A 23,395-nucleotide genomic window follows, 5' to 3' on the forward strand; every position below is an offset into this window, starting at 1 on the left:
TACTTTTGACTATTTAGTGACTAAGCTCACAATTAAATAATAATCATTCAACAAAAACTAAGTCATACACCGTACGTACGTGTTTGATTTAGTTACGTCATGGTCTCGCTGTAACCTATACAGAGACAAAACTGTTTACACGGAAATGTACTGTTTTATTTTTCCGTCTAAGCTCGCTGTCCGGCTCCATGGCTAAATAGTTAGCGTACTGGCCTTGGTCACAGGGGTCCCGGGTTCAATTCCCGGCAGGGTCGGGAATTTTAACCATCATTGGTTAATTTCGCTGGCACGGGGGCTGGGTGTATGTGTTTTCATCATCATTTCATCCTCATCACGACGCGCAGGTCGCCCACGGGTGTCAGATCAAAAGACCTGCACATGGCGAGCCGAACATGTCCTCGGACACTCCCGGCACTAAAAGTCATACACCAATTCATTTTCATTTAAGCTCGCATCAGCATCGTCAGAATGGCAGAGTTGTTAAATATTGCTTATTTCTCATATATATATATATAGATCTATTTATTTATTTATTTATTTATTTATTTATTTATTTATTTATTTATTTATTTATTTATTTATTTATTTATTTATTTATTGAATTAAATACTTTCAGTTTATTAAAAACATAGTATAAACGTCACCGTACTTAACGAAGCATAGGACGCATGTTACACGTCACTTACTGTTACTCCCCAAGATAATAATAATAATAATAATAATAATAATAATAATAATAATAATAATAATAATAATAATAGCAATAGTAGTAGTAGTAGTAGTAGTAGTAGTAGTATGGCCTCATCTCCCATGTTCACATTAGTAGTATAATGGGAGAGTTCTGGCGCCTCCTCCGCCGCACGCCTCCGCCCGCCTCCGCCGCCGCCGCCCGCGGGAAATTTGAATTTTGGCGGGAAATTTGAATTTTGGCGCGAGATTTGAATTTGTAAACAAAGCCACGTGCTTTTTGACAGCTGTCATCGACAACAACGCAACGCTAACCTCACTGCTGCCATCTTGACGGGCCTAAACCTCACTAGTGCCAACTTAACCTAACTAGCATGAGGTAAACAAACCCACGTGTTTTTTGACAGCCACGTGCTTTTTGACAGACAACAACGCATCGCTAACCTCAGTACTGCCATCTTGACGGACCTAAACCTTAGTGGTACCAACTTAACCTAACTAGCGCGAGATAAACAAAGCCACGTGCTTTTTGACAGCCACGTGCTTTTTTGACAGCTGTCATCCGCCATCTTTAAACTACAGAGCACCGTGCTGCCCTCTTTCGTCACCTGCCATCGGCAGTGCTGCCATCTTGACGGGCCTAAACCTTAGTGCTACCAACTTAACCTAACTAGCGCGAGGTAAACAAAGCCACGTGCTTTTTGACAGCCACGTGCTTTTTGACAGACGACAACGCATCGCTAACCTCAGTACTGCCATCTTGACGGACCTAAACCTTAGTGGTACCAACTTAACCTAACTAGCGCGAGGTAAACAAAGCCACGTGCTTTTTGACAGCCACGTGCTTTTCGACAGATTTGTACACAAAGCCACGTGCTTTTTGACAGACAACAACGCATCGCTAACCTCAGTACTGCCATCTTGACGGGCCTAAACCGCAGTAGTACCAACTTAACCTAACTAGCGCGAGATAAACAAAGCCACGTGCTTTTTGACAGCCACGTGCTTTTTTGACATCTGTCATCCGCCATCTTTAAACTACAGAGCACCGTGCTGCCCTCTTTCGTCACCTGTCATCGGCAGTGCTGTCATCTTGACGGGCCTAACCTTAGTGCTACCAACTTAACCTCACTAGCTCGAGATAAACAAATCCACGTGCTTTTTGACAGCCACGTGCTTTTTTGATAGCTGTCATCCGCCATCTTTAATCTATAGAGCACAGTGCTGCCCTCTTTAGCTACTTACCTTTGAAATGTGGTGGCGGATAATTTGAAAAATGCTTTTCGACAAGCAGCCATCTTTAATCCAGAGAGAACAGTGCTGCCCCGGTGACGGCAAATTCCACGTGCTCTTGTTTGAAAACAAACTCACGTGCTTTTTTGACAGCTGTCATCTGCCATCTTTAATCTATAGAGCACAGTGCTGCCCTCTTTTGTTTGAAATGTGGTGGTGGTAAATTCCACGTGCTCTTGTTTGGAAACAAAGCCATGCGCTTTTTTGACAGCTGTCATCCGCCATCTTTAATCAACAGAGCACTGTGCTACTATCATGCGGGCAATTTCATCACCTGTCATCCGCCATTTTAATCCACAGAACACCATGCTGCCCTCTTTGTGGCTACTACCTTAAGCACGTAGTAGCGGGCAATTTGAAAAGTTCTGTTAGCTATCATCCGCCATCTTTAATCAAGAGAGCACTGTGCTGCCATCTTTAGCTAGATACCTTTGAAATGTGATGGCGGCAAATTGAAAAATTCCACGTGCTCTTGTTTGGAAACAAACTCACGTGCTTTTTCGACAGCTACCATCCGCCATCTTCAATCAACAGAGCATAGTGCTACCCTCTTTAGTTTGAAATGTGATGGCGGCAAATTCCACGTGCTCTTGTTTGGTAAACATAGCCATGTGCTTTTTTGACAGCTGTCATCCGCCATCTTTAATACAGAGAGCACCGTGCTGCCCTCTTTATCGTAGTAGATGTAAATTCGTCACCTGTCATCCGCAGTGCTGCCATCTTTAGCTAGATACCTTTGAAAAGTGGTGGCGGATAATTTAAAAAGAAAAATTCTACAGCAGCCCTCTCTCGACGCTAATTGCATAAGATGGCGGCTATACATGACTCCTTAAGGGTGCTTACGCAAGATGGCTGCTATACACAGGTTCTTATGAGACGCCCTTGGGATGCTTGCGCAAGATGGCAGTTATACATGGCTCCTTATGAGATGCCCTAGGGATGCTTGCGCAAGATAGCGGCTGCTCTTATGGGACGGCTTAAGGGTCCTTGCACAAGATAGCTTGAGACGCCCTAAGGATGCTTGCGCAAGATGGCGGACACAAGATGGCGGCTATACACAACTCCTTATGAGACGCTTTAAGGGTGCTTGCGCAAGATGGTTGCTACTCTTAGCTTAGAGGCTAACGTGTCGTGATAGTTCGATTCATTAAATTTAGGGCTTAAATGCAAAATGTTAAATATATCGAAAACGGTGCACCGTAGAGCAAAACGGACAAAATTTTTCTGCCTAATACCTAGGTTCGCAGTATGAGGAACAAGAAAATCATAGTCTAATGATGGGATCAACGGTTCGGTTCCTACTTAGGCCCTTTGGCATTTGCTCTGTTTTAGCTTGTATTGAAGCGAGTCTTCGTAACATGATCAGGTCTAGCTATGGTAGAGAGTATAACGTACCGTGCAGGTTCGATTCATTAAATTTGGAGGCTTAAATGCAAAATGTTAAATATCTCGAAAACGATGCATCGTAGAGCAAAACGGACAAAATTTTTCCGCCTAATACGTAGGTTCGTAGTATCAGGAACAAGAAAAAACATAGTCTAATGATGAGATCAACGGTTCGATTCCTACTTAAGCCCTTTGCCATTCGCAGCTATCTATTTCTACAAGATGGTGGCTGCTCTTATGAGAAACAAGATGCCTTGAGACGTCCTAGGGATGCTTACGCAAGATGGCAGACACAAAATGGTGACTATACATAGCTCCTTATGAGACGGCCTAGGGGTGCTCGCACAAGATGGCGGCTACTCTTATGAAGAAAGCTAGCTTAGAGGCTACTGCGCAAGATAACAGCTGCTGTTATGCATGTGGTGGAGGGCAATTTGAAATTCTATGTGCTTAATCAACAGAGCACCCTGCTGCCCTCTTTAGCTGAAATGTGGTGGTGGATAATTTGAAAAATTCTTTTGACAGCTATCATCTTTAAACAAAGGCGAATATACATAGGCTGTTAAGGCCTTATCATTCTCCTCCTCCTCCTCCTCCTCCTCCTCCTCCTCCTCCCCCTCCTCCTCCTCCTTCTCTACCTCCTCCTCCGCCTCTTATGTCAAGGCATAGCTTTATATCGAACAAGTTTAAACCTGCATCGCGAAGGCAAGCGTGTGCAGCGATAACATTATTGTGCATGTTTAGACTTTCGAAACATAAGAAGAGTAGAATCAAACGCTGTACTCGATACGACATGTGATCAGAACATTGATTGATGCGTTCAGAAAACAAAATAAGTGATCAAGACTAGAATCGAACAATGTACTCAATACATCATGTGTTTAGAATATGTCAGGGGATACGCTTGTTCTAAGAAGATCAGATTGAAACATAACAAGACTAGAATAGAACACTGTAATCGATGTTGTTAACTTCAACATGTGATCAGAACATTGATTGATGTGTTCAGAACACAAAATAAGTGATCATGACTAGAATCGAACACTGTACTCGATACAACATGTGATCAGAACATTGATCGATGTGTTCAGAACACGAAATAAGTGATCAAGACTAGAATCGAACACTGTACCCAATACAACATGTGTTTAGAACATGTTAGGGGGTACCCTTGTTCTAAGAAGATCAGAATGAAACATAACAAGACTAGAATCGAACACTGTAATCGATGTTGTTAACCTCAACATATGATCAGAACATTGTTTGATGTGTTCAGAGCAAAAGTACAATTTTGATGATTTGCGCAGCTAACTCGCTCGGTAAACGATATAGCCAAAGTATATCTTCAAATTATTTACCTTCCATCATTCGTCTTGTGTGTAAAAATCAGTCGAACAAGTTATCGCATAAACATGGCTGAAAAAAAAATCGTGATAGGGTATGGAACCCAGGGGTTACATCTTATCAGAAGGGCAAAAAGGATGAAAGGACTCTTCCTCCTCCTTACCGCACATTCCTTGGCTAAAGGGCTAATAGGCTAAAGGGCTAATGGGCTAAAGGGCTAATAGGCTAAAGGGCTAAAGGGCTAAAGGGCTAAAGGGCTAAAGGGCTAAAGGGCTAAAGGGCTAATGGGCTAATGGGCTAATGGGCTAATGGGCTAATGGGCTAAAGGGCTAAAGGGCTAAAGGTGCAACAACCTCATCGATCGCTATCAGCAAGAACGCTTGTACTTTGTTAAGTGTAGAAAATTAATCTTTATTGGTAAATGGTTTTATGTTCAGAACAAGGAATGGAACCTAGGGGTTACGTCTTACCTAATAAAATCCCCGAGGTGCGATGAGTTACGTTTTTCGAACTAGTGTTTGGAACACTGAACTTTTCAAGATGGCAAGAGTGAGGTTAGCAATGTTCTGTTGTTGGATTTTAAATTCCACGCTACAACATGCATAAGGTGGCAGCCCTTGAGGTTTACTCCCGTAAAGATGGCAAGAGTGAGGTTAGCAATGTTCCGTTGTTGGATTTTTAAAATTCCCCGCTATAACATGCAAAAGGTGGCAGCCTTGAGGTTAGCGACGCTCCATTGTCCTTCAAAGTGAGGTTAGGGTTCGTCAAGAAGACAGCTGTCAAAAAAGCACGTGGCTATGTTTACCAAACAAGAGCACGTGATCGTGACGTCACGGTCACGTAATCAATCCTTAGCTCGACGTCGCTAAGAGCAGCATTAGGATTAGCTATTCTTAAAAGTCTTGGGAACAGAGCAGCAGTATGAATTGCTATGTTTTAAAGCGTGTACACATTACCTATCGACTTTGCATGTATCGACTCTCGTACTAAACTTCTGCAGGTAGATTGTGCTGCTATCTTAGCATAACTTATACGCATGAACTTAAAGTACAGAGAATACCTATGTCTCAAAGCGTGTACACATTACTTATTGATTTTGCATGCATCAAATATCGTACTAAACTCCTTCCGCTAGATTGTGCTGCTATCTTAACACAACCTATACGCATGACCTTAAAGTAAAAAGGTGTGTACACATCACCTATCGATTTTGCATGCATCGAATCTCGTACTGAACTTCGTCCGCTAGATTGTGCTGGTATCTTAGCATAACTTATACACATGAACTTAAAAGTACAAAGAATAGCCATGTTTCAAAGCGTGTACACATCAACTATCGAATTTGCATGTATTGACTCTCATACTAAACTCCTTCCGCTAGATCGTGCTGCTATCTTAGCATAACCAATACGCATGACCTTAAAGTAAAAAGAATAGCCATGTTTCAAAGTGTGTACACATTACCTATCGACTTTGCATGCAACAAATATTGTACTAAACTTCTTCCGCTAGGTTGTGCTGCTATCTTAGCATAACCTGTACGCATGAACTTAAAGTACAAAGAATAGCCATGTTTCAAAGCGTGTACACATTACTTATTGATTTTGCATGCATCAAATCTCGTACTAAATTTATTCCGCTAGATTGTGCTGCTATCTTAGCATAACCTATACCAATGAACTTAAAGTACAATGATTAGTCATGTTTCAAAGCGTGTACACATCAACTATCGAATTTGCATGTATTGACTCTCGTACTAAACTGCTTCCGCTAGATCGTGCTGCTATCTTAGCATAACCAATACGCATGACCTTAAAGTAAAAAGAATAGCCATGTTTCAAAGTGTGTACACATTACCTATCGATTTTACAAGCATCGACTCTCGTACTAAACTTCTTCCGCTAGATTGTGCTGGTATCTTAGCATAACCTATACGCATGGCCTTAAGGTACAAAGAATAGCCTTGTTTCGAAGCGTTTACACATTACCTAATGATTTTGCACGAAACGACTATCATACTAAACTTTTCCCACTAGATTGTGCTAAAATCATGTAAGTGTGCTGCTATCTTAGCATAACCTATCGATTTTACATGCATCTACTATCGTACTAGACTTCTTCCGCTAGAGCATGTAGCAATCGCTTTTGTGTATCCCTAACCCATGTGCACGAACTTAAAGCACAAAGATGAGCTATGTTCTAAAGCGTGTACACATCACCTATCGATAATGCATGTATCGAATATCGTACTAAACTTCTCCTGCTAGAGCGTACGAGTATCGCTTGTGTGTGCACGAACTTAAAGCATAAAGAATAGCAATGTATAAAAATCTTGTAAACAAAGCAGCAGCATTACGTATAGTCAAGATTAAATGCGTGCACACATCATGTATCCATGACGCACACAGTACTAAACTTATTCCATTAGAATGTACAAAGTTCGCATGTGTTTGTGCTGCTATCTTAGCATAGCCTATGTGAATGAACTTAAAGCATAAAGAATAGTGATGTATAAAAATCTTGTGAACATAGCAGAGTGTTAACTACGTAGGTGTAGACATTGAACTTTGCATGCTGAGGCAGCATACTACGTGACCGTGACGTCACGACCACGTGCTCTTGTTTGGTAAACATAGCCACGTGGTTTTTTGACAGCTGTCTTCTTGACGAACCCTAACCTCACTTTGAAGGACAATGGAGCGTCGCTAACCTCACTGCTGCCATCTTTACGGCGGTAAACCTCAAGGCTGCCACCTTTTGCATGTTATAGCGGGGAATTTTAAAAATCCAACAACGGAACATTGCTAACCTCACTCTTGCCATCTTTACGGGAGTAAACCTCAAGGGCTGCCACCTTATGCATGTTGTAGCGTGGAATTTAAAATCCAACAACAGAACATTGCTAACCTCACTCTTGCCATCTTGAAAAGTTCAGTGTTCCAAACACTAGTTCGAAAAACGTAACTCATCGCACCTCGGGGATTTTATTAGGTAAGACGTAACCCCTAGGTTCCATTCCTTGTTCTGAACATAAAACCATTTACCAATAAAGATTAATTTTCTACACTTAACAAAGTACAAGCGTTCTTGCTGATAGCGATCGATGAGTTTGTTGCATCTTTAGCCCTTTAGCCCTTTAGCCCATTAGCCCTTTAGCCCTTTAGCCCATTAGCCCTTTAGCCTATTAGCCCTTTAGCCAAGGAATGTGCGGTAAGGAGGAGGAAGAGTCCTTTCATCCTTTTTCCCCTTCTGATAAGATGTAACCCCTGGGTTCCATACCCTATCACGATCTTTTTTTCAGCCATGTTTATGCGATAACTTGTTCGACTGATTTTTACACACAAGACGAATGATGGAAGGTAAATAATTTGAAGATATACTTTGGCTATATCGTTTACCGAGCGAGTTAGCTGCGCAAATCATCAAAATTGTACTTTTGCTCTGAACACATCAAACAATGTTCTGATCATATGTTGAGGTTAACAACATCGATTACAGTGTTCGATTCTAGTCTTGTTATGTTTCATTCTGATCTTCTTAGAACAAGGGTACCCCCTAACATGTTCTAAACACATGTTGTATTGAGTACAGTGTTCGATTCTAGTCTTGATCACTTATTTCGTGTTCTGAACACATCGATCAATGTTCTGATCACATGTTGTATCGAGTACAGTGTTCGATTCTAGTCATGATCACTTATTTTGTGTTCTGAACACATCAATCAATGTTCTGATCACATGTTGAAGTTAACAACATCGATTACAGTGTTCTATTCTAGTCTTGTTATGTTTCAATCTGATCTTCTTAGAACAAGCGTATCCCCTGACATATTCTAAACACATGATGTATTGAGTACATTGTTCGATTCTAGTCTTGATCACTTATTTTGTTTTCTGAACGCATCAATCAATGTTCTGATCACATGTCGTATCGAGTACAGCGTTTGATTCTACTCTTCTTATATTTCGAAAGTCTAAACATGCACAATAATGTTATCGCTGCACACGCTTGCCTTCGCGATGCAGGTTTAAACTTGTTCGATATAAAGCTATGCCTTGACATAAGAGGCGGAGGAGGAGGTAGAGAAGGAGGAGGAGGAGGGGGAGGAGGAGGAGGAGGAGGAGGAGAATGATAAGGCCTTAACAGCCTATGTATATTCGCCTTTGTTTAAAGATGATAGCTGTCAAAAGAATTTTTCAAATTATCCACCACCACATTTCAGCTAAAGAGGGCAGCAGGGTGCTCTGTTGATTAAGCACATAGAATTTCAAATTGCCCTCCACCACATGCATAACAGCAGCTGTTATCTTGCGCAGTAGCCTCTAAGCTAGCTTTCTTCATAAGAGTAGCCGCCATCTTGTGCGAGCACCCCTAGGCCGTCTCATAAGGAGCTATGTATAGTCACCATTTTGTGTCTGCCATCTTGCGTAAGCATCCCTAGGACGTCTCAAGGCATCTTGTTTCTCATAAGAGCAGCCACCATCTTGTAGAAATAGATAGCTGCGAATGGCAAAGGGCTTAAGTAGGAATCGAACCGTTGATCTCATCATTAGACTATGTTTTTTCTTGTTCCTGATACTACGAACCTACGTATTAGGCGGAAAAATTTTGTCCGTTTTGCTCTACGATGCATCGTTTTCGAGATATTTAACATTTTGCATTTAAGCCTCCAAATTTAATGAATCGAACCTGCACGGTACGTTATACTCTCTACCATAGCTAGACCTGATCATGTTACGAAGACTCGCTTCAATACAAGCTAAAACAGAGCAAATGCCAAAGGGCCTAAGTAGGAACCGAACCGTTGATCCCATCATTAGACTATGATTTTCTTGTTCCTCATACTGCGAACCTAGGTATTAGGCAGAAAAATTTTGTCCGTTTTGCTCTACGGTGCACCGTTTTCGATATATTTAACATTTTGCATTTAAGCCCTAAATTTAATGAATCGAACTATCACGACACGTTGGCCTCTAAGCTAAGAGTAGCAACCATCTTGCGCAAGCACCCTTAAAGCGTCTCATAAGGAGTTGTGTATAGCCGCCATCTTGTGTCCGCCATCTTGCGCAAGCATCCTTAGGGCGTCTCAAGCTATCTTGTGCAAGGACCCTTAAGCCGTCCCATAAGAGCAGCCGCTATCTTGCGCAAGCATCCCTAGGGCATCTCATAAGGAGCCATGTATAACTGCCATCTTGCGCAAGCATCCCAAGGGCGTCTCATAAGAACCTGTGTATAGCAGCCATCTTGCGTAAGCACCCTTAAGGAGTCATGTATAGCCGCCATCTTATGCAATTAGCGTCGAGAGAGGGCTGCTGTAGAATTATTCTTTTTAAATTATCCGCCACCACTTTTCAAAGGTATCTAGCTAAAGATGGCAGCACTGCGGATGACAGGTGACGAATTTACATCTACTACGATAAAGAGGGCAGCACGGTGCTCTCTGTATTAAAGATGGCGGATGACAGCTGTCAAAAAAGCACATGGCTATGTTTACCAAACAAGAGCACGTGGAATTTGCCGCCATCACATTTCAAACTAAAGAGGGTAGCACTATGCTCTGTTGATTAAAGATGGCGGATGGTAGCTGTCGAAAAAGCACGTGAGTTTGTTTCCAAACAAGAGCACGTGGAATTTTTCAATTTGCCGCCACCACATTTCAAAGGTATCTAGCTAAGGATGGCAGCACAGTGCTCTCTTGATTAAAGATGGCGGATGATAGCTAACAGAACTTTTCAAATTGCCCGCTACTACGTGCTTAAGGTAGTAGCCACAAAGAGGGCAGCATGGTGTTCTGTGGATTAAAGATGGCGGATGACAGGTGATGAAATTGCCCGCATGATAGTAGCACAGTGCTCTGTTGATTAAAGATGGCGGATGACAGCTGTCAAAAAAGCGCATGGCTTTGTTTCCAAACAAGAGCACGTGGAATTTACCACCACCACATTTCAAACAAAAGAGGGCAGCACTGTGCTCTATAGATTAAAGATGGCAGATGACAGCTGTCAAAAAAGCACGTGAGTTTGTTTTCAAACAAGAGCACGTGGAATTTGCCGTCACCGGGGCAGCACTGTTCTCTCTGGATTAAAGATGGCTGCTTGTCGAAAAGCATTTTTCAAATTATCCGCCACCACATTTCAAAGGTAAGTAGCTAAAGAGGGCAGCACTGTGCTCTATAGATTAAAGATGGCGGATGACAGCTATCAAAAAAGCACGTGGCTGTCAAAAAGCACGTGGATTTGTTTATCTCGAGCTAGTGAGGTTAAGTTGGTAGCACTAAGGTTAGGCCCGTCAAAATGACAGCACTGCCGATGACAGGTGACGAAAGAGGGCAGCACGGTGCTCTGTAGTTTAAAGATGGCGGATGACAGATGTCAAAAAAGCACGTGGCTGTCAAAAAGCACGTGGCTTTGTTTATCTCGCGCTAGTTAGGTTAAGTTGGTACTACTGCGGTTTAGGCCCGTCAAGATGGCAGTACTGAGGTTAGCGATGCGTTGTTGTCTGTCAAAAAGCACGTGGCTTTGTTTACAAATCTGTCGAAAAGCACGTGGCTGTCAAAAAGCACGTGGCTTTGTTTACCTCGCGCTAGTTAGGTTAAGTTGGTACCACTAAGGTTTAGGTCCGTCAAGATGGCAGTACTGAGGTTAGCGATGCGTTGTTGTCTGTCAAAAAGCACGTGGCTGTCAAAAAACACGTGGCTTTGTTTACCTCATGCTAGTTAGGTTAAGTTGGCACTAGTGAGGTTTAGGCCCGTCAAGATGGCAGCAGTGAGGTTAGCGTTGCGTTGTTGTCGATGACAGCTGTCAAAAAGCACGTGGCTTTGTTTACAAATTCAAATCTCGCGCCAAAATTCAAATTTCCCGCCAAAATTCAAATTTCCCGCGGGCGGCGGCGGCGGTGGCGGCGGAGGAGGAGGCGGGCGGAGGCGTGCGGCGGCGGAGGCGCCAGAACTCTCCCATTATACTACTCACATTAATATGACGCTATCTGCTTGTCTACTCGTCAAATTTCGACGTTTCGTTTTACTGCAGGCCCACTAGATGGCAGAGTGAAGCGAATCTCTCTTGGACGTTTATGGCCGATTTTTAATGAATGTTTTCGGGTAAACACCAGAGGTGTCACCAGAGATCTTTTTATGACATGGAGTGACGAACGGAATTTTTTCCGCCCTTCAAAAATCAACTACCCCTGTCGAGTTTGAACCCGCGACAATGGGACCCCGAGAAGATATCAAAAATAAAGTTCCCAGAAGGAAACCAAATTTTAATGTCAACGATTGTAAATGTTGAAACATACAAGCTCTTTGGACTTTCTCACTCGTGAATTAGAAGATACGAGTATTTGAGGCGATACACTAAGATGTGTGGTAAGCGCATGGAATAAACACAATCAACCAGACGAACACTCGAGAACTTGGTGAAGATCTTTTTTTGTTTTTTTGTTTGCTAGTTGCTTTACGTCGCACCGACACAGATAGGTCTTATGGCGACGATGGGACAGGAAGGGCTAGGAGTGGGGGTCGAACCTACTGTCTCCCGAATAGGTGACGAATTGGCGTTTCGTTATTACGGCGATGATTCCCCTCTGTGGACTGCATCACAGATATACAGTAATATTAGTTATTCCTAGCGGCATGATCTAGTCGTGCGACATTATAAGATTTCATTGTCACGCGATAGGAAATGCGACAAGATCTCTCCGGCTGCACGAACGTTTTTTATCGTGGAAATACCTCATATCTGACCAAGAACGGTGCAGAAGCTAATTCGACACTTAAGCACCCAATCGCTAGGATGATTATAATAATGTTAACTCTTGCTTAAAGACTCCTAGATCGTAGTTATTGGTTTTAATGATGAGGGTGATTGTGATTGGTGGGAGAATAAGAATACATTTAAATGTAATTATTTTCTTTTCATGATATCTTATTCTATTTACGTTTCCTGAAGCCATGCAATTATAATAATAATAATAATAATAATAATAATAATAATAATAATAATAATAATAATAATAATAATAATAGATGAGGTACCGAAAATTTGTCCCGAAGGAGTTCTTCTGCGTCTTTAATAACTTCCAATGCGAGACTAGTGAATTGCAGTACGTTGATATACCATTGACCTGAGCCGGAGTCTAACTTGCCAACTTGTGCTCAGAAAGACAGAGCTCTACAGCACAAGCCACTCAGCCTGGGATCTTCTTCTTCTTCTTCTTCTTATTATTATTATTCATCCGACCTGATGTCCTCGATCGTTAAGGCGTTGAAGTCTGAACGGTATAACATCGTGCTTAGACGGTTCGAGTCCCGTTGGTCGAAAACATTTTCACCATCAGAATGTTGGCCGGCAGGGTAGCAGAGGTGCTGGTATACGACTTTTAATTACGCTGTTGATGGCGATTCGTCCGTCGGATGGGGACGTTAAGGCTTTTTTTTTTTTGCTAGGGGCTTTACGTCGCACCGACACAGATAGGTCTTATGGCGACGATGGGATAGGAAAGGCCTAGGAGTTGGAAGGAAGTGGCCGTGGCCTTAATTAAGGTACAGCCCCAGCATTTGCCTGGTGTGAAAATGGGAAACCACGGAAAACCATTTTCAGGGCTGCCGATAGTGGGATTCGAACCTACTATCTCCCGGATGCAAGCTCACAGCCGCGCGCCTCTACGCGCACGGCCAACTCGCCCGGTACGTTAAGGCTTGAGCAGACCCTTTGTTATTCGACAGGAGTAGGCTATGTGCCGGCACGGGGTTTCACCCTCTCCCTTCTTGGTAGCATATATCACGTCGTTCATTTCATCTCATTAAAACTCCTCTGATGATGAGATTGACGTCAGGAATGGCATCCGGTCATATAATCCCGCCACGACAAATTCATCTCACTTCATACCCGATCCCGTAGAGAAGCAGGACAAGGGTTGGCGAAACAAACGTACATTATTATTATTATTATTATTATTATTATTATTATTATTATTATTATTATTCCAAACGATATTATAATACTCCACAATGCACATTCTACTTATTATACGTTATTATAAATATACATTTCACTTATTCTTCGATGAACCCTGATTCGAACACGATGCATCCGGGAAAAAGGCAATCACCCTACACAAGGGCACCAACCTATTTAAGACTAATGTCTTTGACATTATACAATGTCTTTAATACTTTCTACATGTGCAATTAAATGTCAGCTTAGTGTTATTATTTTAAAATGATTCAAATCCTAGTTATTCCTAGCTCATTCTTTAAGACCGAATGACCGCAGATTTTTAGGCAGTGACACTTTAAGAGTCCGAACTAATTCTGTTATTATTAGGGGGCGGATGTTGTTCAAATGTTCTTTTTTCTCTTTGAATTAAAACTTTGCTCAGCGGTATAGAAATTCATTCTGCGATATGACGAAGGATAAAAAAGCGTTTGAATTTTGCATTTTTTTAGATGATCGGTCATTATTTCATTTTTGAAGAAAGTTTTAGGTAAATATATAGCATTTTGAAGAATTTTTAGATCATTTTATTTTTTTTAAAATTAAGCATTTTTCTTCTATTGCTAGATTAATAGAAATCCACAAGTGGCAATGTAAAAATTACACATTTTTCTTAGACATGGTTAAACGTGTCAACACCTTCCATGACCAAGTCGTGTGTATCCGAGCTATGTGTAGAAACACAACAGAGAACTCTGATAATTAGGTGAACGTATTTCGTAACGTGTCTCGAGCACAAACATTCGCACCCGCCCCTACAGCCAGTCATTCAATCCCCCCACCCCCGTACCTCAAGGAAAATGTAAAAGAAGAAGGGATTGGAAACAACTGTTAACTTCCCACTCCAGTACAGAAATATCCTCCGAGGTGTATGCTATAGTTCTATGCTAGGAAATGCCAAAAGTGAAACCACATCAAACTGTATTTTTAAATTAGCTACTGAGTGAATTTGGAAATTACGTGTTTGCGACAAATGGGCGTGTTTTATTATGTAAGTGGTGCTGTATTGAAGGAAGCGCAGGAAGTAAGTTTATTGTACAGCTACACATTAAACGAGAAAACCAATCCGAAATCTGTCTCGAGTGCGAAGGACAAGAGTTCCCAGGTTGCTAGCACTGCATCCAGCAAATCATTAGATCCATATTATATACACTCGCAAGTAAATGGGGAGGTAATTATTTCTGTAAAAACAAGAGCTGTGCACTGCATAGGGTGGTCTATCGTTACACAGTCATCAAAATTGAGTTTGGTAAGATATTTTAAAGTCATTTTGTACTTATTTTAAAGCATTTTCCCATAAAATGGACATTTTATTTATCACCTTCAGTGATTATTTAGGTCAGCAACATCCACCCCACAATTATTAGGAAGAGTCGTCTAGTCCGCCCTTCCGTAATGCAGGGCGAGTAACATAAATCCTAGGGTTGCTGATAGTGTGTACCCCTAATCTTTATGCAAAATTCATACCATAACCGTTGTGCAGGTTAAAGTGTACTCGTTACTCGCTTCCGTAAGGTTGCATTCTGACATATTACTGCCTAAAATTCTGGGCTTTAGTGATAATCCTAATGTTCTGCTCCTTAAAACAGGTAACATTATTATTGGTGAAAGTGAAGTCATCTCCGTGCGGACTCCGGAGGCCCTTCGAAGTAAAAAGTTACAAATTTCCACCATCCATAACCTCAGCACTAAAAAAAAGACTGTTTTATGCCGGACATAATTAAGTAAAACTTACTAGAATGATCAATCATACATCATTATACACTGTTATGCCTTTCAGGTTTCAGTCTGCAAGCCTCTGTGAATTTACTTAATACTTCCAAATTCGACCGTCAATTCTCTCTGATGCCCAATTTCCGACATAATTGCCTTCGGTTACTTTTAATAATCTACCCTTAATACCATAATCCCACAGTAGGCTAACATCTTTTCCATCCGTACTCTCGCATACCATATCTAGATCCACAAAACATTAACATAACTTTCTATTCCTCTCATGTCATTTTTCAGTTACCTAGCGCATACAGTAAAATGGAACTTAATAGCCCCCCTTTGGTCTGAAACACCACTAATTTTCATCCAATTTACTCTCAATAGTTGATCGCACCCTCCATTCAAAAATGCCAGTGATCAATCACCACATCCTAAATTTTATGATAATTTCGCCGTAATATTACGGTTATGTTGTAATTCATTGCTAACAAATAGCTAATATTCTCGAAGAAGCACTTATCTAATGAATAAGCTTGCATATGCACTATAGATATATACCGATAGATTTTACTGACATTGAATAAAGGGTTTTATACCAAAAAATAGATTTTGTCAATAAAACGTACTTTAACGCTCTACAAAACTGGTTTTTTCTCACACGTACACTATACTAAAATACTGGGGTTTTAGTTCTTCTGTAACGTGTATAATGGAAGCTGAACTGGAATTTTGATCATCAATATTATCAGTACTATCTGTAGATAAGCTTATCCCTTTACCTAATGCGTGGAATTTAGGCAAAATGTGCGAGAATGTCATCTAAATAATAGCAAAAACTTCCCAAAAATTGATATGATATATTATTACGAGTTTTGAAAAAAATATTTTAGATTTTTTAAATTTCAGATCCATTTTCTCTCGTGAATTTTAATGTTAATGATTGTATGGAATTAGGTATATACTATTTCATCAAGAAATACTATATCTTAATTTTTCTGTACTTAATTTATATTTTGAAATATGTTGTATTTAAATTTGTGTATTTTTTTTACTTTCATTCTTCCTTTCTTAATCCGTTTATCCTCCAGGGTTGGTTTTTCCCTCGGACTCAGTCAGGGGTCCTACCTCTACCGTCTCCAGGGTAGTGTCCTGGAGCGTGAGCCTTTGGGTCTGGGATACAACTGGAAATGAGGACTAGTACCTCGCCTAGGAGTCCTCAGCTGTTATGCTGAACAGGGGCCTTGTGAGTGGATGGGAAGATCGGAAGGAATAGACAAGAAACAGGGAAGGAAGCGGTCGGTGGCTAGTTAGATACCATCCCGGCATTTGCCTGGAGGAAAAGTGGGAAACAACGGAAAACCACTTCGAGGATGGCTGAGGTTGGAATGGAATCCCCTCCACTCTCTTCACCTTCCGAGGCTGAGTGGACCCCATTCCAGCCCTTGAATCACGTTTTCCAAATTTCGTGGCAGAGGTGAGAATCGAACCGGGGCCTCCGGGGATGACAGATAATCACAGTAACTACCATACCACAGAGGTGGACTGTGAAATGTGTATGTGCTAAAATTTGGGATTTAATGATGTCCACTGCCTGGAAAAGATCCTGTAATCAAAAATTATATCTATAAGTTTTCCACAATAACTGATATGTATACTTATGTACTTGGAATAGTTTCTTGCACATTACGCATGCATACTGCTTGAAGCTGCAGTAAAGAGATGCATCTACGAAATGTTTCAAACACGTTACGCATGCATACTGCTGAAGTATGGTACGGCGGGTGGTATAAGCCGAGGGGCAAGCGAAGCTTCTACCTACCTGTCCTTCCTTGGATAAACCATTTGATAAATTTAAACAAAATGATATTTTCTAAACTGCAAATCTTCAAAAGGTCATTTTCACTTATCTTCCAAACACCCCGTATAAATCTTTTGACTCCCTGACGGGGAAATGATCGCGGATGAACCCAGCACCGCCTTGACTCGACAGATTCTATCTTCTGCCAGAAAATACTAAAAGAATATTTAAATATCAAAATTCCATATTTAAGTGTTAACTACGAGTAATGCGCATTTCTCTCGGGAACAATATTAGATAATAGCTGCGGGACACCACGACCATCACGACACAGCGCGACGTCTTTTGAGCGTCACTTACGTTAGAAATTTGACGGCGTCACTCTTTGTTTTCCACGTTCACAGTCTTTGAGGCATTTAACCTTCAGGCGTGTAAATGCCAAGTTGTCGTGCAGCAAAGGGTGGTAATATTACAATACCTTACAAGTTGCGTTGCTTCTCTTGCTTCTGCGGCCTACATGTTGTGTCAGCAGCATTACCAGATCTTATTTTAGAAACAATTTCAGAAAATACGAAATTAGACTGAGATCTCTCATTTTTCCCGTCCTGACTTTATAGACACAAGCTTCTAGGCAGACGTATTTTACGTGAATACGATGTGTTTAGCTTCCCTTCATTTGCTGTCAGTAAAGTCCCATTGCTTAGGCAGTAATAGGTTAAAATTGCGAATTAAGGTGACGTCTGTAATGTAACGAAAGTAACATAACTCCTAGGGGTTCTAAGAGGCTGGCCCCTAATGTTTGTGCAAATATCATAGCAGATCCCTTGTCCAGGTTACTCGCTTCCTTAAGTTTACATTCTAACCTATTAATGTGCAAACATTCTGAATATGGCTTTCAACCTTAAGGAAATTTGGAGTGCCTTGCTGATATTTTACATTTAGAATTAGTTCTTTAACGTGGCATTTTACGGATCTCTCGCATTCAGCACTCGTATGAAAATTCTGCTGGGATTTCGAACTCAGTACAGTGTTTCTACGTCTGACAAGGAACCACATCTACGTGAACAAGGAGAAAGAGAAGGAAGGTGCGATGATCTATATGTTCGGCCCTTTTAAACAACAATCATTATCGCCTTCATAGGAAAGAAGATGATCCTCAGATAAACGACTGAAATATATTCAGTTCTATTGCTTCTGATCATTTAATTGTCACCGCGCGAGTTGGCCGTGCGGTAGGGGTCGCGTAGCTGTAACCTTGCATTCGGTACATGGTGGGTTTGAATCCCACTGTAGCGAGCACGATAGCTGTAGTCGCTTAAGTGCGGCCGGTATTCGGGAGATAGTAGGCTCGAACCCCACTGTCGGCAGCCCTGAAAATGGTTTTCCGTGGTTTCCCATTTTCACATCAGGCAAATGCTGGGGCTGTACCTTAATTAAGGCCACGGTCGCTTCCCTCCCACTCCTAGCCCTTCCCTGTCCTATCATCGCCATAAGACCTATCTGTGTCGGTGCGACGTAAAGCAACTAGCAAAAAAAAAAAAATCCCACTGTTAGCAGCCCTGAAGATGGTTTCCATGCTTTCCCGTTTTCAGATCAGTCAAATGCTGGGGATGTACCTGAATTAGGACCACGGCAGCTTCCTTCCTTCCTTCCTTCCTTCCTTCCTTCCTTCCTTCCTTCCTTCCTTCCTTCCTTTCAAGCTCTGTCCCACCATTGTGTCGCCGAAAAAATGAAATGTGTTACGTTAAACCATTTATTTGTCCGTAAAATAAGAAAAATTGCTCTGTTTGTAAACACCTTCAGAAATTTTGACTAAATCTCCCGAAATGTTCGAGCCCTATCTTTCGAAATACAATTTTTAAATCTAGAAACGCTATATGTCAACCTGGCGGAGTAGGGGTAGGGTGCTTATCTTTTATCTGGAACTGCGGGATTCGATTCTTGGGCAGTGAAAGTATTTTAAATTGGATTGATGATTAGAACGGGCATCATGAGACCTATTACGGATCTGTATGATGTTAGGGACTGCGGATATGATCACGAAAACCAAGCCATACGGATGAGATTATCGTCACGCTGGCCACGTTTCTGCAGGTTATCGGGATGAGCAGCTCCAGCTCCAGCTTCAGTGTGCGAAGCGTCTGATAATCTCTGTCAATCAACTGTCTGTATAAGTGCAAGTACGCAAGTAGTTTTATACGACAATTGATACCGTGATCATAACCACGATACCTCAAGTTTCACATGGAGTCCGAGCCACAGAGACACGAGTTTATCCTCAAGAAATTCCAGTTGCGTTGTCTGGGATTCGAATCGCGCTGGCCTTGATGAGAAACTAGTGGCATTGTCACTCGGCTATCACGCTCCTTGTCTGTTTAAGTGCGAGTATATTCGTAATTTACTGGAGCCAGAATATGAAGATGGTTTCCATGCTTTCCCGTTATCAGATCAGTCAAATGCTGGGGATGTACCTGAAAGCGCCCGTGTCCTGAGCTATATGATGCAGCGGAATATCGCAATAAACAATAGTAAAACGGCCGGGAGTAAGATTCCAACGCAGTAATTAACTCTCTTTCTGTCACGATTCTGAGACGACCGATTATCACCCAACTGCCGATTATTCCGTGTAATATAAACTGTCGGCAAAGTTTTTGAGTAACAGAGGAAAATTACACCAACAATACATTGTGAATATCCATCTATCAAAAACCTAAATGAGGATCAGTATTAAAGTAATTAATGTACTGTTTAAGGACGTAACATTTAATAGACATTGAAGAAAATGTGAACGCAGCTTGGGAAGTCTTCTAATCCATTGTTGACAGTTTCATGAACTTCTTATGACATGCCAAGAGTTAAGTTGTGATATGTCACTGAAGATCGAATTTCCTCACTCCTGTCTTGACTTCTTTTCAAGCAATTGTGATACTTTGAGTCACAAGCATGTAGAGCGCATGTACGAGGGACGGAAGGAAGGTAAGGGCAAGTGGAATACGTCTGTGCTTGGTGACTATTGTTGCACTGTGACAACGTGTGCCCCAGAAGTAGACTAAAAACAAAAAAAACAAAAACCACACAAAATGCGTTCCTACAAATAGGTCAGTGGTCCGCAAATGTTCATGCATCCGTTCTGGAACATAAAATTGCTTGAGCCCCTATTTATTTTTTCTTGCTCCACACTATTCGTACGTTGCACAAAAACCGGCTATTGACATACTCTGGGCCTATTTAATAATAATAATAATAATAATAATAATAATAATAATAATAATAATAATAATAATAATAATAATAATTCCTTTCTCAATCCGTTTACCCTCCAGAGTTGGTTTTTGCCTCAGACTCCGCGAGGGATCCCTCCTCTACCAACTCAAGGGCAGTTGCCTGGAACGTGAGTCTTTGGATGGGGATACAACTGGGTGGGAGGACTTTACTTCGCCCAGGCGGACTCACCTGCTATGTTGAACAGGTGCCTTATGGGAGGATGGCAAGATCGGGAGGGGTAGACAAGGAAGAGTGAAGGATGCGGCTGTGGCCTTAAGTTACGTAACAGCCCGGCATTTGCCTGGAGGAGAAGTGGAGAAACCACAGAAAACCACTTCCAGGATCGCTGAGGTAGGAATCGAAACCCTTTCTACTCAGTTGACCTCCCGAGCCTGAGTGGACCGCGTTCCAGCCCTCGTAGCACTCTTTTAATTTCGTGGCAGATCCGGGAATCGAACACGGGCCTCCGGGGGTGGCAGCTAATCGCACTACCCACTACAACACAGAGGCGGGTAATAATAATAATATAATTGGAGTCTTGGTAACACAGCCGCTTTGTTGCTAGCTTCCCATCCTGACGGCCGGGCTTCGAGTACGTGAGACACGGGGTTGAGAGTTTCACGTAAAAACAATCCGCGGCATCAGGAAGGGCACCAGAGTAGATAATTACGCATGACCGTGAAACAAAGTTATGCATTCGTCATAGAAAATAAAGGCATACCTTTCACTTACACTAAAACTAAATCATTTCCTTAAATCACACCAAAATTTCAAAAGTTATATGCAAAACAAATCTTGTGTTTGTATTACTCAGAGGTATCGAAGGATTAATATTACAACGAACTAGAAACTTATAATGGTTGGATATACAGGAATCTGGCGATGAACAATTTATTCTCTTCACTTCAGAGACTGTGTCATTAATTAGTCCTTCTCTAACTCACATGAATGTTGTTTAGTTCAATTAGAATGTTTTTAACATTTGAAAGCTTATGACCTATGAATGTTAATAATGTTGCCAAAACACGAAAAAATATATGGTACGGAAATATATTAGCAACATTTAAACGTGATTTAAGAGTGAGATCGCAGCCATGCCCCCTCATATTACTCTCTGCTCCCCCCCCCCCCCACTTCGCGGGCCACTGGAATATGTGAATGGTCGTGAAATGATTACACTCTGTGTTGGAGTCTAGAGGAACTCCATGTACGTAGAGGTTTTAAAAACTTTAGCTTACTATTGATCCAGCCTGTGGCCTCACTTGCTCTTCTTGGGTTAATCAATACTCAATTATTGCGCTAACTTTATTAATTAATTTATGCATTAATTGAATCTCGAGATCAATCTAATTGTTGTTTTGCCCATTGTTCCCTCCAACCGCACAAATACTTAATTACCTGTACTACCTGTACTGAAAACACTGCCTGTAGCCTCAGGTAACTTCAATTTGGAGTGGCCGTCGGACAAATGACTGCCTCTAAGCGCAGGACATAGCCAAGGATAAGACAGTAATACTTCAGATCTACTGTCCTTGCTATGAGCCTTAAACTGTAAAAATAACGTCACAGATTATTGGACTGAATAGAAGCACTACAAGCCGTGTCGCCTAGCACGAGAATAAGAATTCTGCCAAATTACTTATCATGCGAACGCATTGATATTAATCTCTAGAGATCAGTCTGTGTACTGTTTTGTAAAGGACAGCGGTATTAATAACGTGTCCTTCTAACAAGTGCATGGAGGCATTATGTCTTTCCAACTGATGGTATAAACTGTAACTCTGCAGATCTCTTAATCTTGGGTTCTGCGGATTACTTCACCATTCTATGCCCAAAGTGGCTTGAAATCGTCGGGCGATCATTTGGACATCTCCCTCTTGGAGCTTTGTCGTTGATTTTACCTTTAGAAAACTGTTTTTCCAGACCATTGCTTTTTCTGGAAATGTGTACAAAATATCCAAGAAAGAAATGATCGATTATCTTAATACGCGTCTTATGATGGTCAGTTGTTCTAATAGCATCAAAACGTTTATTTGATCTGTTCATAGTTCAGATTTTTTGGCGCATAGTGTTCTTATAAACATTTTGTGTGTTAAGATATTCTTTCCAAATTCTGGTTAGTCTGGTGGTTCCATTTCGAGAGATACCAATTCTCCGTTTCATTGCCTTGCCGAAGCCTCCTCTGTACGCTATTAGTGACGCAAGATACATAGATTGTTCGACTTGTTCAATCCATCACATCCTTGATGTTCGAAGGAGCACGATCATTTTGGGGTCTTATGTTCGTTGAGTAATAGATCATAATCTGTGGTTACTGAATGCAGTCTTCCCATGATGTATCGTTAGACGATCAGAAAATTCATGTATTTGATTTGTTCGGCGAAACATCCTGGTATGTTGCACATTGGTAAGTTTGTACATCATTTATTAATATCTAGTTTTTTTTACATATCCTTCAATGCCTTGATAGGATATAGTTTAGCCATAATGTCAGTGCGTATTGCCCTCAGCCAAAGGCACCTTAATTCGACTCGCAACTCTGGAATGAGATTCGCTCGTCCTCGTGGGGACAATCGAAGGAATGTCTGATATGAGGGACAGCGGACTCGGTTAAGAAATACAACCGAGAAAATCGTCACATGGCCACAGTGATAATCCACTAAATGTTGACTTTCTAGTTGGGCAGAAGTCGTTTTGGTGGGTCAAGGCTATTAGTAGGGATGTTGTAACATCGGTTTAGTTTCCTTCTTCCGTTATTGTTTTACTTATACAATTATTATTATTATTATTATTATTATTATTATTATTATTATTATTATTATTATTATTATTGCCTCAGCTACCGTGTGCGGGCTGCCTACACATCAGTTCCGCTATTTCGTTTTTCTTCATCAGGGGCAGAGAAACGGGAACTCCG

Source organism: Anabrus simplex, chromosome 4 (genome assembly GCF_040414725.1).
Source record: "Anabrus simplex isolate iqAnaSimp1 chromosome 4, ASM4041472v1, whole genome shotgun sequence".
NCBI classification, from domain to species: Eukaryota; Metazoa; Arthropoda; class Insecta; order Orthoptera; family Tettigoniidae; genus Anabrus; species Anabrus simplex.